At 57.5% G+C, this 15,678-nt stretch overlaps 2 long non-coding RNA genes across 2 annotated transcripts; both read right to left on the bottom strand.

Annotated features, from left to right (window-relative positions):
• Nucleotides 1-56: 56 nt before the first annotated feature.
• On the bottom strand, nt 57-3,524 carry LOC123371511. The gene is made up of 3 exons (XR_006579819.1): nt 3,324-3,524; nt 2,325-2,496; nt 57-949 (listed from the first exon to the last, which is right to left on the bottom strand). It is a non-coding gene; the product is annotated as an uncharacterized LOC123371511 (long non-coding RNA).
• A 2,210-nt stretch (nt 3,525-5,734) lies between these two features.
• LOC123371742 lies at nt 5,735-10,786 on the bottom strand. The gene is made up of 4 exons (XR_006579937.1): nt 10,742-10,786; nt 8,300-8,349; nt 6,315-6,427; nt 5,735-5,756 (listed from the first exon to the last, which is right to left on the bottom strand). It is a non-coding gene; the product is annotated as an uncharacterized LOC123371742 (long non-coding RNA).
• Nucleotides 10,787-15,678: the final 4,892 nt, after the last annotated feature.

Raw genomic sequence — 15,678 nt, 5'->3', positions numbered from 1 at the left:
TATGTTTATCTGCTTTAGCCTTGTAAATAACTCTCACTTCTTTTTTCTTAGTTAATACGTCTTTAATTCGTTATAGGATTGGCTACAAGCATAAGATCTGAGGTGCAGTTGATCTGCAGTAAGTGACTGGTCCTTTTGGACTGGGAGTAATCTGAATATCGTTGTGATTTTTGGTGTAAGGGACCTTCTATCACAAAGGCAGGCTTGCCTGGGTGGCAAGACAGACCGGAGTGCCCAAGGGGACTGTCTGTGACTCCATGTTAAGGCTGTCACAGTCCTTGAGGAGTTCAGACTTGATACTTGGTTGATGAAATGTGGACACAGAACTTAGTACATCCAAATTCAGTTTCTGTCTCTTTAGCCCCTTTCTCTAACAGGTTGTCTAGTTAAAAGGTACAGAGCTCAAATTTCAAATGTGGGGCTTCTTAGAAGGACACTCAGATCCCCCAAGATGCTCAGCTCAGCAGCTGACGGGGTTCTGCTGGATCTATTCTTGTCAGAGCAGCTCAGTTAGAAAAGAATGGGCTTGAAAGCTGCAGCCTTCTTTATCTGCAGCCCAGCAGTCCTCAGGAAGAGTGTGAAATTATGTCTGGCCTTTGAAAGAGAAGGGATGGACGATCTTTACAAACCACTGTCAACAAAACCACATTCCACTGGCCAATGACAAATCCACTCTAGGACCACAATATGAAGCTTGTCAGTGTTAAGATTCCTGACCGCACCTCCCAGCAACCACCGAGGCAAGTGGAGCAAGCTAGTATGCGTAACAAGCAGGCTGTGCATCTGGCTGCACTTGGCGCTAACAAGCTCGACTGGAGAACCGCATCCTCAGGCTGTGCTCAGGATCTGAATGTTTGCGTGCCTGAAAGATACACAGGTGGGGCAGGTACTGCAAGGAGCATCGGCAGGGTGTGAGACCAGGCAGCCATGCAGTGTCTTGTGGTCCAACCTGAAAGAGAGGCATGTTTAGAACATTAGAACAAAAGCATGAGAGTCCATTTGCACTGCGGTAGTGCCAGGAGGCGGAGATTGGGACCCCACTGTACTGTACCAACACGTCATAAGAAACAGGCAAAGGAAGGATTATTTTATGGATGGGAAACTGAGGCACAGAGAGACCAGTGCACTCAGTGCTAGAGCCCAGCACTCCGGAGTCCCATGCTAAAGCCTTACCCACACACCCATCTTCCCTTTCAGAGATGTAGCTTATTCACAGTAACTTCACCAAACTTCCACAAATGAAAGTCCCAACTGAATCCTCTGGACGAAACTCTGGCCTCAGTAGCACAATTCCCATTGATTCCACCCCACTGTGGACACCATCAGCTGCCTGTGGCAGGGATACCCCTGGAGTCCCAGATGGCAGCCGACCGTCTGTAACTGGCGGGGAAAGGCAAGGCTGGGCTATAGCAGGCTGTCGCGCTGCTGTGCTAGTCAACGCTCAAGGCTGACACAGAGCCAAAGAAAAGTTCTGGAGCCAGATCCTGGCCCACTGAAGCCCCTGAGAGCTTTGACATTGCCCTCAGAGGGCACAGGGTCAGGACCCAGGCTGGCAGCCTCCATACCGGACGTTGTCCCCACACACCCACAGAGGAGCGATTGAGAAGTGACCACATCAGTCTTGACTCACGATCTTCTGCCGTAGCAACCAACCCGTGTCCTCTCATGACCCCTCCTTTCACCCTTTGTATGATGTCACCCTTTGTATGATGTCACCCTTTTTGGTCATAGCCAATAAACGGCCAACTCCAGGAGCACCAGCATCTCCCAGCACCTATCCTGGGGCTGTGGGGGCTTAGCACCTTTCTGGATTGTATCCACAGCCTCTGATCTGCGCCCACTGGAATCAGTGCCAAAGCGCTCACTGAATTCCATGGGAGCTGATGGTTAGACTGGAAGCATGTGGGGGCAGGGCTCTGCCACGTTCCTGGAGCCTGGGGTGCTGCAGACAGCCCTAGCTGGCCTCCCTCTCTTTGCACTCCAGAGTGCTTTGCGGACCCATTATTGAGGCCGGCTGCCCTTCCACCACACAGAAACTGTCACGATTTGGTGTAACAGGCACAGGCTAGCCTCCGGGGAAAATACTGAAACTAACCAGAACGAAATGCACAGAGAGTGACCGTTGTAACACATGTGTGCAGCATGTCTGGCATCCCTGCCTCGCGTGGCTGGTCTACCTGGAGGATAACCACCTACTACTGCTGCCTGTTAGTGGAGTTACTCCTTTAGCTCAAGTGAGAGGTGCCTGTGCTTCAGTGCTGGAGGTCCCAGATCCAACCCTTCCTAATGCCCCAATGAGGTGGGTTGTCATGGCTGTTTCTTACAGGATGGCTGGTTTTCAGGTCGTCTCTCTCTGTGCCGGCTTGTCCTCTGCTTCATTCAGGAGAGCCTGTCGCCTGCTTTTCTGAAGGTGCACCGATCTCGCTCTTAACTGGACGACAGCTACATTCTCCTCAGAGCATGGGCTGGACACAGCTTTGCAAATTTCACCGTCACCTTAAAAGATAAGAAAGTCTCATAGATATTGTGTGACAAGACCGTGTTTCACAGAATGCTGCTATTCTGACGGGGGGCTGGAACAATTTGTATAGTGGGGTTCTGAGAGCCATTGAACCAAACTGTAAACCCTGTATTTAATGGAATCCGCTTCAAGCCCAGGGGTGCTGCAGCATCCCCCTGCACGCATAGTTCCAGCACGTATGTATTCTGAGATTCCACAGCTGTCAAACCTGCCTCCCAACAGTGGCTAAAATCAGCAGCCACTCAAATATCTTGCCCTGATTTGCTCTGCTGAATCATCCCTGTTATGACAGACTGGCCACAGAAATAGGACTTTACTCATCCCTCATCTGAAACTTACAGTGTTAAGCAAAACTAACAAATAATGAACTGATGAGAATATTTTGCATCAGTAGATCTCCAAGCACTAAATAAAGGTTGGTCAGTATCATCCCATTTTATGGATAGACAAAGAGAGGCAAAGTGACATGCCTGGGACTGCCCAGCAAGTCAGTGGCAGAGCTGCAAACAGAACCCAGGAGAGCGCCAGTAATTAAACAGCCCCTTAGCCTGAGCCAGCTGACATGGGCTGGCTGTGGGTGTTTAATTGCTGGGTAGAAATACTCATAGAGACCTACAGTGTGGCCTCTGTCAACTATCTCTCAAATAGCAAGGTGTGGCCTGCCCCAACCACGGCTCCCAGCATGCAGTGCTCCACTAAGCAGAAGGCTACCCTGGCTGTGGAGGAACATGCTGGGACCTGGTATTGCAGCAGGATGGCTTCCTGTATTGGATCTGAGAGACCTGAGGAGGAGTCACTGCACCTTGATTCTGCACCTCTTTTCTGAGCTCGGCCCGCAGCGGCGAGGGCTGGGCGGGAGTGGAAGAGTCCACCATCCTGCGCCGTCTCTGCAGCACGGACTGCAGCTGGTTGTCATTGATCTTCTGGCTGTGTTTACGCCAGCTCTGTTTTCTGACCGGCCTTTTCATCGTGCCCTGACGAGAGAAGCCGGCGCACGTTAGCGGACGGCTCAGCCACCGAGAAGCACAGTTCCCACCCACCCAGTGGCTGCATGCGCAGTCAACTCAGTCCACATTCAGGGATGCCCTGGGGCTGAGCCTCCAGTTGCTTAGAGGGGCTGAACTTCCCAGCAGGGCTGCGTGGACCAGCAGTGAGGTTTGAACCTAGGGCTAGAGTTTGGCAAGGAACCAGCTTTGTGGTTTGGCGGCAGTTAAAAAAAAATTGGTATGGATGGAACGAATCTGACATTTTGCAAAATTTTCAGCAAATCAGAAACATCTGTTTCAGGTTTGTGGCAGAGAGGGGATGTGACCCTGCGTGCCCCATGTGAGTTTGCTAACCACTAAGTTAGAGGCTGGGTCTCCGTGTGCGTGTAGGGGCTGCATGACCTCCTCTTCCTTCTCTGACTGTTTTGGGCATGGCTGAAACTATTTATGTCACATTTGAGAATAGTTTCCAGTCACCCGAAGCTACATTTTTCTTCGAATTAACTATTTGTCCAAAAAAAAAAAAAGTCCCCTGCTTAGACCTCAACCCCTTGAGCTGACGGAGAAGCTCCACTGAGCGGGGGGGGGCAGGGGAGGGGCATATCTAGACTACAATCTTAAATCGACTTAGGTCAACTTCCAGCCTAATTGCTGTGGTGGCTGATGTCCACACTACCCTCCCGCTGGTGGGCGCGTCCTCACCAGGAACACGTCCACTGACTGAGGAGGGGCAGTGTGGGGGGCTGAGCGCCAGGGCTCTCCACTCCAGGCAGATCCCCTCTAGGAGCCTAGCTGCCGCGTGGGGCCTCTCATCTCCAGTGGGGAAATCTGCCCCCGGAGGCCGGTCAGCTGCTGTGTTCCCAGCAGGGAGCTGGGACCCCGGGGCTCAGCAAGGTTCCCAGCAGGCAGTGAAGAGCCCGGCTGGCAGCCTGGCTTGCAGTGGAGACCCGGCAGCAGCCGGCTGGGGAGCCGGGAGCTGGCTTTCTTAGCAATTTTGGAGCCATGAAGTTGACAAGACAGCTAATAGTGGTATAAGTAATGCAGAGTCTACACAGACACTGCGTCACTCTAACTACACCAACACAAGCCCTACACCGCTCCTCGAGGGGGAGTTCTATGTTGGTGTAGTAGGGAACTTACATCGGCAGGAGCAGGGCTGTAGCGTAGACACTAACATAGTTAGGTTGACATAAGCTGCCTTATGTCAACCTAACTCTGTAGTGTAGCCCAGCGCAGCAATAGCAGGCTATTATCCAGCTGCAAGAGAGGTAAGTGACACACATGGTAACTGTGATAAGCTTTCAAGCCAGAAAACACCCCCACATACAAGTCTCAGCCCGTCTAGCGAGACAGGTTCGCAGACAGTCAGGGTCAAAGCTCAGTGAGTGGCACTCCAGACTCTGCTGTCAATCTGATTCTGTGGATTTTCCAAACCCAGGAAAATGAAGTGATGGCAAAATTGTCCAGTTTGCTTTCTTCCCCCCCTCCCAACATGTGAACAGGGCAGGGATCATGCAGTAAACAGCTGGATGTTTCAGGTCCTCCCAGCGTGAGCCGTTCAATATCCATTCAGACGTCGTACGGGGGAAACATCGAAGCTTCCAAAGCGGAGAGACGCTTTTATTTTTAATTTAATTTTTTTTAAAAGGGGCGGGGGGGAATTGAAACTCACCTCAAGAGTTTCCAAGGGGGGGGGGGAGTTCATTTACAACAAAAAAAAGGCTCCCCAATTTGCACACGCTTAGAGCAGAGCTTCAAGGCCCTGCGGTGAGCAGCCGGGGTAGGAGGGCAAGGCATGTGAGTAAAGTTAACGATCAGGCTCTCTGCACGGAGCGAGCGCATTATAAGGGCCCAGAGGAAAAAGGAGCAAGGAAGGGGGGTGAAGGAGCAGCTGCTTAATCGTGATGCACATCCTGCTACTCAGTAAGGGAATGGCTCACCAGAACCCCAACACCCTACCCGACCTATGCCAGGCTTTCCAAATGCCCCAGTCCTTGGCCAGAACCCCTCAGCCTCAACACATCCCTGGTGCCCCCTGGAGTAGCTTGATGAATGCACATTCCTGCAGGATGGGGGGCTGCCCTGCATGCCCCACCGTGCTCAGCTTTCTGCACCTGTCCTGTCCTGGGTGCAAATGTAAAGGCACCGGTGCCTTTCTGCACAGCAAGCTGAGGGCTAAAGCTGCTTACCAGGATTCCTTGCAGCTCCATCACGGTGCTCTTGCGTTTGCTGGCTGCTGGTGAGCGATCCTGAAAGGGGAGATCTCTTGAGAGAGGATTCTGCTCTCCTTCCCCCAGCACAGACACCCCGGGGCTCATTTCCCAATGGCCCGGGGTCCTTTGCCTCGTTCCCGAGGCTGCCAAAGAAGCCGGCCAGCTAGGGCTGGCATTCAGTGACATGGACACCCCTCCCCTGGGAAACCACCCCCTCACATCACAGGGGCAGTTATCAGCTGGTAAAGAACCTTGGCATCTATCTGCCCCGTGCCGGAGTCAGACTGGTGTGCCAGAGGGGAAGGGCTCCACAGCCTGGTCCCCAAGCCCGGGCCGGCTGGATCTGGGGCCCTACAGATGAAAGGCCCTGTCCCATCCTTCTGTTTCCCTCCTGGAGCCAGCCAACTGCCCCTGGAATCCATGGCTCGATTGGAACCAAGGCGAAAGGCCCAATACCCGTCTCCTTGACTCCCCTGCCTCAGCCATCCCTGTGACACTGGCTATTACAAGCGCCACTGATATCAGGGGGCTGCACTCCCCGGTGGAAGCCAGGGACCAAAGCCTCCCTTCCTACACCCCAGTGCCACTGTTTACCTGGGACAATGCAGCCCTGTCCTTCTTTGCTGGTCTCAGGGCAACCCCACTCTTGATCCTGGCCATCATTTCCTCCACCGCTCGAGCTTTTACGTCATCGGTAGCAGGTTCGCCTGCAGGCGTAGGAAGAATGAAGCTCAGTATTATTCGTATTTCCGCAGTACCTGGGAGTCCCGGTCATGACCCAGGCCCCCGGTGCGCTAGGTGCTGTACAAACACAGAACAAAAAGATGGTGCCTGCCCCAAAGAGCTGACATTCTAAATATAAGACAAGAGACAACAGACAGAGACAGACATGGGGAGCACAAGGAAACCATGATTCAGCACTGGTCAGTACAACAGGCAGTGGTCTCTGCACTCCAGCAGCCTGGCCATTGCCCCGTGTTTTATAGGCAGCATGGCAAAGGAGACTTCTAACAGTAGATGACGAGGTGACTTTATGGGGAGTGCATCCCAAGAGTGTGATGAGTAAAAGATCAAGGAAAATAAAATGGAGGCAGTGTTTAAATCTCGCTCTATGTCCAACAGCAATGGGGGTGGTTCAGAGCCCCACTAGGAGGTCTGCGATCCTGCTGAGAGGCACAGACTGGCCACATGACATCGCAGGAACACAGGAACCAAAGGGACATTGGATGAAACTGAGCGGTGGCACAGCCAGAACTAGCAAAGGAAATAGTTGTTCACACAGTGTGTAATTAACCTGTGGAACTCATCGCCACAAGATGCCGTTGAGGTTAAGAACTTAGTAAAATTCAGAGAGGGGGTTGGATGGTTCTACGGATAACAAAGTTTGGAAGAGATATTAAACGTTGTATTTCAGGACTTAAGCTGATCTCAGTTAGAGGCCAGGATGAGACCTAGTGCATGTGGGGGGAAGGCAGGCAGAGTATCCCATATCTGTACTGTGGGTTTTACACCCTTCTCTGAAGATTTGGTGCTGGTGCCTGTCAGAGACAGGATCCTGAGCGAGATGGGCCATAGAGCTGATCCACTCTGGCAGTTCCGATGTAACGCTTTGTCCTTCTAGCGTGTCTCTCATCTGAGGATCTCTAAGCACGTCACACATCCCAGCCTCACAACCCTCCCTCAGAATGACGCAGGCATTGTCAGCCCTCTTTTACCTGGGGGAAGCCGAGAGTGGGAGGGACTTGGCCAAGGACACACAGCAAGCCAGTGGCAGAACTCCTGGATCCGAGCTTTAAGCACAAGCCCAGCCGCTCTCCTGTATAGCTGCGTATTCTGGTAGCCTCTCTGCGCTTGAGCAGGGGGGAAGACTCCCTTCCACACTGGTTTAGTTCCCCCGTGGATCTGTATCTATCTCTGGTACTTATCTGATTTAGTCGGGGTTGGTCCTGCTTTGAGCAGGGGGTGGGACTAGATACCTCCTGAGGTCCCTTCCAACCCTGATATTCTATGATTCTATGCCTCCCCTCCCCAAGTATCTGAGCACCTCACAATCTTGATGTACTTATTCTCACAATCCATATTACAGGTAGGGAAACCGAGGCACAAAGAGACTAAGGCCCAATGGTTAAAATCAATGAGAGTGAGGTGCCTAAATACCTTGGAGGATCTGGGCCTCAGTGACTTGGCCAAGGTCACACAGGGCATCAAACCTGAGTCTCAGGCCAGCACTGTAACCACCTTGCCCATTCAGCAGCTGTGACCAGCTTGGCCCCGTTCAATACGTTCACTCCAGCACCCAAGCACCCCTGAAATGCCCCAAGCCGGTGACGCGCTGTATCCCTGCAGCAGCAGGCTGGTTTCAGCCTAGAGGCCAATAGCCCTCCAGAGAGGCAGCCTGGATGATAAACTGCCTCGACCCCCATCACCTCCCTCTCCGTGCGGAGAGGCCAGCGCCCCGAGGGCCGAGAACACTCGAGAGCGCCGTGCCCCCACGCCAGCGGAGCGCCAGGGGAGTCGGCGTTAGCGCCACGAGGGATGCCTCTCGAGTCAGGGCCGGGCAGCGGTCCGGGCTGGCTTACTGGGTTTCTGTTGCCGCATCCCCTTCCTTTGCTTGATCGCCAAAAGGGGACTGAAAAGGAGAGAGACGTATGAATCCATTGCCACGGACAGCACCCCGGGCCCCACCCGGCCCCACTCCGCTCCTCTGCCTCCATCCCAACCCCACCATCCTCTCCCAGCCCTCCAGCCCTCAGTGCCCCCCCAGCTCCCTGAAGCCCCCTGAGCATCACAGAGGCACCAGGGAGGGAGAGTCTCTCCAGAAAATCCCGCAAAGGACCGAGTTAACCCTAGTGTCTCCTGTCTGTCCAGGTCATTGTATGGCCCCATCACCACAGAGCAGAGGGTGTCCCAGAGCACTTCAAAGATGGCAACATTTTGGTTTTCTTTTCTGGCCCCTAGCTCAGGTCGGGTTTGACACTCAGGACAGGGTTCAAAGCCTGGGAATTGACAGGCAATTGGCACACGATGCCCCCAGGGCGGGAGCATGTCACAGACGAGGCCCCAGCTGGTGTTTTCTAGGACTCTCAGCTGCAGTCCTTGGTTTCTAAGGGGTGTCAGGCCCCTCCTGCAGCCCAGGAGTGGAGGCGCTGGAGGGCTGCTGGGAGAGTGGAGGCCAATGGAGGGTGCTTAGGAGTAACCCAGCGCTGCAGGAGGAGAAGGCAAGGGAGCACTTGTGCGTCCCTGGATCTTCCAGCCGACAGACAGGCCATGGCTCGCTGGAGGGGAGTCCCAGGCCCCCACAATTATAGCTCCCAGACTGACTCCAGTGTGACCAACCCCCTGTCAGAGCCCTGTGCCCTGATACACCGACCCACCAGAACCCCAACACCCTACCCGACCTATGCCAGGCTTTCCAAATGCCCCAGTCCTTGGCCAGAACCCCTCATCCTCAACACATCCCTGGTGCCCCCTGCCAGAGCCCCAGACTCCCCCTGCCTGTCCAGACCCCCACACCACCCATATTCCCCATATTCCCCACTAAAGTCCATGTCCCTGGTGCTCCCTTCAGAGCCCCTTCACAACTGCCCCTTGGCAAAACCCCCACACCCTCTGATGCCCCTGAGCGAGCCCTCCATCCCCCCATCCTCTTCCAGCCCTCCATGCCCCGCCAGTTCCCTGGAGCACCCACAATGCGCCCCTTGGCCCGGATCTCTGCACCCCACCCCCAGCTGGACAATGCCCCTGCCAGAACTCCGTATGCCCTTTGTCCCCCACCCAGTAACTCCATGTCTCCCCTGTCGGCAGGCACAGGATCGTGCAGGGGAGGAGCGTGAATGAACAGGGAAGCCGTGTGGGACCCGAGGCTGGGAGAGCAGTAGACAGGGCTGGGGGCAGATGTAAATTGCATTTAGTGCTGGTTACAGCCCCCGAGGAAGACCCCTCCCGCCCCAGCAATCTGTAGCAGGGCAGGCTCCCCCACTTGGCTGTGTACAAGGGGGCTGGGGTCCCTGATCAGCCAATGGGGAGACCCATCTCTGTGGTCCGTTCTACCCTCGGACTACCCACGTAGAGAGGAACTGAGCTGAGACCCAGCAAACTTGTTTCACACAAGCCACCTAACATCAGAACCTCCAGTGGCTGCTGACCTGATGGAGCCAGGCAGCATGAAGGACAGAGGCTGTACGATTCATTACCCCGCTGGGCTCCCCCTGCCTCCCCGAGGCATTCACAGCAAGGTTTCTCACCCCGTGGCTCGTGACCCAAAATTGGGTTGCCAGAATGTGTCAAAGGAGGGGGGTGGGGGGGAGATCCAGGGTGGGTCCTGCCTGGGGACCCCAGGAGTGTGTTGCAGAGCCTGCCCTGTCTTCACCCTGCAGAGGCAGCTCCTGTGGCTCCAATGGGCTGGCTGGGCTCCGCTGCCCGCTCCGGGCGTTGCGACCCAGAGCACGAGGTTGCAGCACGGCTCAGGTTTGGCCCAGCCGCCCCCCTGTCATGGTGATGCAGAGTGGCTGGGCCAAACCGGAGCGAGTGGTGCCCCGGCCCCATGCACCGGGCTGCAATGCCACGCTGGCCGGTCCTCGGCCGGGGGCCGGACCAAACCCGCAGCACCAGGCGGTCGCAAGGCCTGGAGTGGGGAGTCACACCCAGAGAGCCCTGCAGGATAGGAGCTCCGGCTATGGGATGCCCGGGTACTTATTAGCACTTTACATTAACCCGTATGCTGTATATCATGGGTAAGACGTATTTACTAACCCAGGTGGCTTTTGCACTAAAGCTATCGAGTGGCTCCTGAAAAGCCATCTAGGGTCACCTATGGGTCCTGAGTCCAGAAAGGCTGAGAACCGCCGGTTTGCAGAAAACACTGGCACAGGCATACGCCACGCATGGACTAGGCGTGTGCCATGTCCCCCCCAGTGGCTGGGCTCTGACTGATAGGCAGCTGCTGATGCCCCGCTAGAGGAACGACTCCCTTAGGGCCAGGGGTCTCTGTAGGGGAAGGTCTGGGGGCGGGTGGCACTTACTCCACGGGGGCGGAAGATGCTGGCAGTGGCAGAGGAGGTGGGGGTGGGGGTGGGGGTGGGGGTGGGGGAGGAGCCACTTCTGGCGAATCAGGTTCAGAAGGCGGGGCTTCAGCCCTCTCCAGTTTCTCTTCCAGCACCGCCACTGAAAGGGAATGCAGGTAGGAATACGGTCAGCGCGGTGGGGCCACAGATCCTGGGCTAGTGGCCCAGCGGGCTGACCCAGTAGGGCCGTTCTTATGTCTCCCTCCCCCCGAGATGCTGGCCTGGGGAGAACCCGCCTTGGACAGCTGGCTGGTCACACGGTGCTGGCTCCTCTGTTCTCTTCCCAGCTGCTAATTTGCATTAAAAAATACACCACATCTGTTCCGGGCCGAGAGTGGACGGAGGTGACGCGACTGTACATGAGAAGGGAGGTGGGGGGCCATGGAATGGTGGGGTGGGGTGGGGAAGCAGGGCTGGGCGATGGGGGAATGGGAGGGGAGGCAGGACCCAGTGATGGGAGGGGAGGGGAGGCTGTGGGGGTCGAGCTAGGAAAGAGATCGGCCCAAGTCACCCCCCCGCAATCGGATCCGCATGCCCCCGAAGCTTGGAGAGGTTTGAAATCCAGCTCCAGTGCTGGGGTCTCGTCCACACAGCTTGAGACGTGGGGGCCGGGGGAGGGTCTGAGGTTCTGAACTGCAGCGCTGGAGTCCAGCAGCTGTAACGTCCCCTGTAACACCAGAGGGTGGAGAGACCCTCCGCAGGGATGGCTCTCGTGCAGCCAGCCCCCTCGCCAGGAGCGAGGGGGGGCTGGGTGCTAATCGCCAGGTGGAGGGGCCAGCACAGGAGCAGTGAGGAGAGCACCTACCTTTCCCCTCCAACACCACGTTCCTCTCCTCCGCCTGGTGCAGCTGCTCCCCCAGCTGCAGCTTCTCTGCTTCGGCTGCAGCCAGGGCTGCTCGCACGGCGCCCAGCTCCTCCTGGCTCCCCTCCAGCTGCTCTTCCAGACCCTTCACCTGAGGGCAGAAGAGAAGTGGAGTGCAGGGGGCAGGAGGGTTGGAAGCGCTGGCCTCGTCCCAGTCCAGGAGTCCCCCAGTCAGCCACCCAAGAGCCACGCTGTGCTCCCTGGCCCTCCACCCAGGGCGCCACGCCAGCACCAGGGCACGTGCCTGCGGCCACGGCCTGGCTGCGTGGGGAGAGGTCACTCAGGACACCCGTGGGGCTGCCTGGAACATACAATATTACACGTTCCATCTGTCTGTGTGGTTTGCGCTAGGACCACACAGGGAGGGGGCAGCCAAGCAGGGGTGACCTGGGCATATGCAGGAGTGGGGCCCTTAGCCCGGATTGCCCCACTGAGCAGGACATATGGGACCACTCCAGCGTCATTCGCTTGGCAGTTTTCCCTGCGACCAGGCTGAGCTCGAGAGTCCGGCTGGGCCCAGGGAGGATCCGAGTGGGGAAGACTGGAGCCAAGAACTTTGCGGGGCGTGGGGGATAAACAGCCCCTCTCCAGATGCTGCGGCAGAGGGGGAGGCAGGGACTCCTGGGGAACAGACTGATCCCAATGCCCACAGCTGAGGGTGCCTGGGATAAGCTAGGCCTCCCTGGGTGTGTCCATGTTGCACACTACGCCGGGCTCTGACTGACTCAGGTTTGAGCCCAAGCCCCACGTCTGTCCACACACACCTCAGTCTGATTTGGGTCAGCGAGCACCCGGGACCCTCGTCCTAGGACCTTGCTAGCGGGGTGGCTGCTGTGACTCAGATCCAGGCCCTGTCATTTTGCAGTGTGGACACAGCTCGAGCCACAGATCTGAGTCAGGAGGCCTGCGCAGTGCAGTGTGGACGCATTAGCCTGGCTGTGAGGCCTGGCTCCGGCCACTGCCTACCCAGGTTTACAATGCAGGGTGGAGTCACAAGCCGGGGTCCCCCAGACCTGGATTCACAGTGCAGTGCAGACCCCCGCCCCACCAGTCTCTGGGTGACAGAGATGTGGGCTGACCCTTCTGCTGGGCCGTGTCCATTCAGCAGCACTTGGGGTAACAGGCTGTTGGGTCTCCGTAGTCCCTGCTGGTGGCAGCTCCGAAGGGCAGACTCCCAGGGCCGGAGCCCATGGCGCCTGCTGGGCAGCCACGGGGGCACACAGGGCCGGAGCCCAGGGACCTGGCCTGAGAGTGGGAGAAGGGCAGGACTCCACCCTGGGGCAGGTGGCAGCCCGGGGCCCGACCCTGAGGGGAGCACTCAGAGAGAAGGGTTTGAGGAGCAGCTAGCCCTGACCCCCGCCCCGGGAGCCACAGGGCTCCAGAAGGGAAGAGGGAGGGGCTGACAACCAGCCCTACTCCTGGGTGTCGGGACCGCCCAAGCTGCAGCGGGATACTCCTGATGGCCGAGGCCTTTCAGAGAGCAGCTGGGCTCTCCAGGGAGGGGGAGCTCATGGCCAGACCCCCCCCCCCACACGCCACCACCACTATGGAGCAGCAAGCACTGGGTCTCACGGGCCCATACAAAGGTCCCTGCTGCTCTATAGGGAGGGGCCATGGGGAGCCCCACAGCTCAGTAAGCAGATACGGGGCGCAGGTGGGGAGGGGGTGGATGATCCAAGCGAACGCCGGGGTTAGCCCAGGCCGTCCCTGGTTACCGAGACAGTCCCTCACCTTTTCCTGGTGCTCCCGCTTGGCTTCCTCCAGCATCCCAGTCAGGCTGGCCACCTCGTCCAGGGCCTGGAGCAGCTGGGCGTCGGGGCCCACGTTCTGGAGCAGGATCATGCTCTGCCTGTTGGCTTCCTTCTGCTTCACCAGCATCTGCGCCCAAGAGATCGGGGAGGGTTCAGTCGAGGGCTCGTGGGCACCGTATCTGCTGCTGAACTCAGCCCGCTGGCCGAGTGACCCAGCCGTCCTTCAACGCCTGCATCGACACCGCTGTTCCATGGGCCCTCCCAGCTCTGCCCCCCAGGGGCGTCTGGCGTCACAGCACGTGAGGTGACTCTCTGCTGCTTTTGGAACGGAGCAGTCACCAGGCGCCATTCCCGGCTCTGCCACTGACCAGCCGGGTGACCCTGGGCAAGTCTCTTCTCCTCTCCGGGGCGCGCTTTGCATCTGTAAGGTGCTTCCATTGGGAAGCACTTGGAGAGGAACGCGTGGAAGGTGCTGGGCCCCGCGGCCCGTTCCAGGCAACAGGAGCTTCCGCTAACTTCAGTGCACACGGGCCAGGCACTTGGAGAGGCAGGAATTTGTATTTTTACTCCTGTTAGCCCTGGGGCAGGGAGTCGGGGCCTGTCTCCGTTAGCCTCGCCGGGCCAGCTTGGCTCCAGGTGAGGGAGCCGGGGCCTGTTTCCGTCAGCCCTGCCGGGCCAGCCCGACTGTGGGACAGGGAGCCATGGCCTGTCTCTGTCAGCCCCGCCGGGCCAGCCCGACTGTGGGGCAGGGAGCCGGGGCCTGTCTCCGTCAGCCCCGCTGGGCCAGCCCAGCTGTGGAGCAGGGAGCCGGGGCCTGTCTCCGTTAGCCCCGCCAGGCCAGCTTGGCTCCAGGTGAGGGAGCCGGGGCCTGTCTCCGTTAGCCCCGCCAGGCCAGCTTGGCTCCAGGTGAGGAAGCCGGGGCCTGTCTCCGTCAGCCCTGCCGGGCCAGCTTGAGCAGGGGGTGGAGCCCAGGGCTGGGAGAGCAGGGGGGCTGCAGGACAGGACGGAGGGACATGAGCCCCGCTGGGGAGGGGGGTGGAGGAGGCGAGCCCAGGACCGAGGTAGCAGGAGGGCTGCAGGACAGGACTGAGGGGCATCAGCAGAGCTGGGTGTAGGACCCAAGGGGTGTTATCCTTTCCTCCTACCCCCCACACCTCCCTCCTCTCCCTCTTCGGTCCTCGCAGCAGCCCCTGCACAGATCGCTGCCCCCGCGCCATCCTGTACCTTGTGGGCAAAGGTCTCCGCATGCTGCCTCAGGTCCTGCTCCACCTCCAGCTGCTGCACGGCCTCGTTGTACTCCTGAGCGACCATCTGGGACACTGCCCGGGGGGAGAGGAGCCGTGGCTCAGCCTCTCCCCACGTGCGTCTCCGGGGCACCAGCCACGGCACCGACCAACCAATCGCCGGCTCCGTGAGACACATTCAACCCTTGGCTTCTAGAGCCACAGCACCCGCATGGGCTGGGGCAGTGAGGAGGGTCTGATCCTGCCCTCCTCCCTCAGCACAAATTCCACCGCCGTCATTGGGAGCTTTGCCTGAGTAAGAACTGCAGGATCAGTAATACACCAGCAGCTCTCAGACCTGGTCCAGCTGCCCGGCCCTCACTGGATTGACAGTGACCTGCTCCAAGGCCTGGTCTACACTATGAGTTTAGGTCGAATTTAGCAGGGTTACCTCGATTTAACCCTGGACCCGGCCACACAACGAAACCCTTTTTTTTTTAACAGGCTCTTTAATCCGATGAGGGGATTAGCACTGAAATCGGCCTTGCCGGGTTGAATTTGGGAAGAAGATAAATCCTATAGGTAGGTTCTTTGATGGGCTCAGACAGGAGTTCTAGCAATGGATTTTCATCAGGTGCTCAATGGGACGTGTGGATCAGTCACACAGGTGCTTTGGAGAAGGTATTTGGAGCACAAGAGCTAAACGTCTAGGTACTCATCAAAATAAACCCACTGATCCCACCCCTCCGCCCCCCAAGTTCCAGCCGAGCTCTGGGAATGAGCCAGCCGGCGAATGGGACGCGAGGAGCAAGCAGAGGGGACAGGACGCAGAAAGGAAAAAACCCACATGGGAGCAGGGCCACAGGAAACTTCATCAGCCGGGATAGACCTGGCCCAAGTCGTGCTCGGTGCCCTGGGCTTGGAAAATGGGGGCAAACGTTCGTGAAACATGTCAAAAATTCAGAACTGGATTTTCATTCCACCGGTTTCCAAAAGGCCCAGCTCCCACTTCCCAGGTGGGTTTTTTCCCTTGAGAAAACCTCGCACTGAAAATATTCA

Source organism: Mauremys mutica, chromosome 5 (genome assembly GCF_020497125.1).
Source record: "Mauremys mutica isolate MM-2020 ecotype Southern chromosome 5, ASM2049712v1, whole genome shotgun sequence".
Taxonomy (NCBI): Eukaryota; Metazoa; Chordata; order Testudines; family Geoemydidae; genus Mauremys; species Mauremys mutica.
This window is presented reverse-complemented; position numbering and strand designations above follow the sequence as displayed.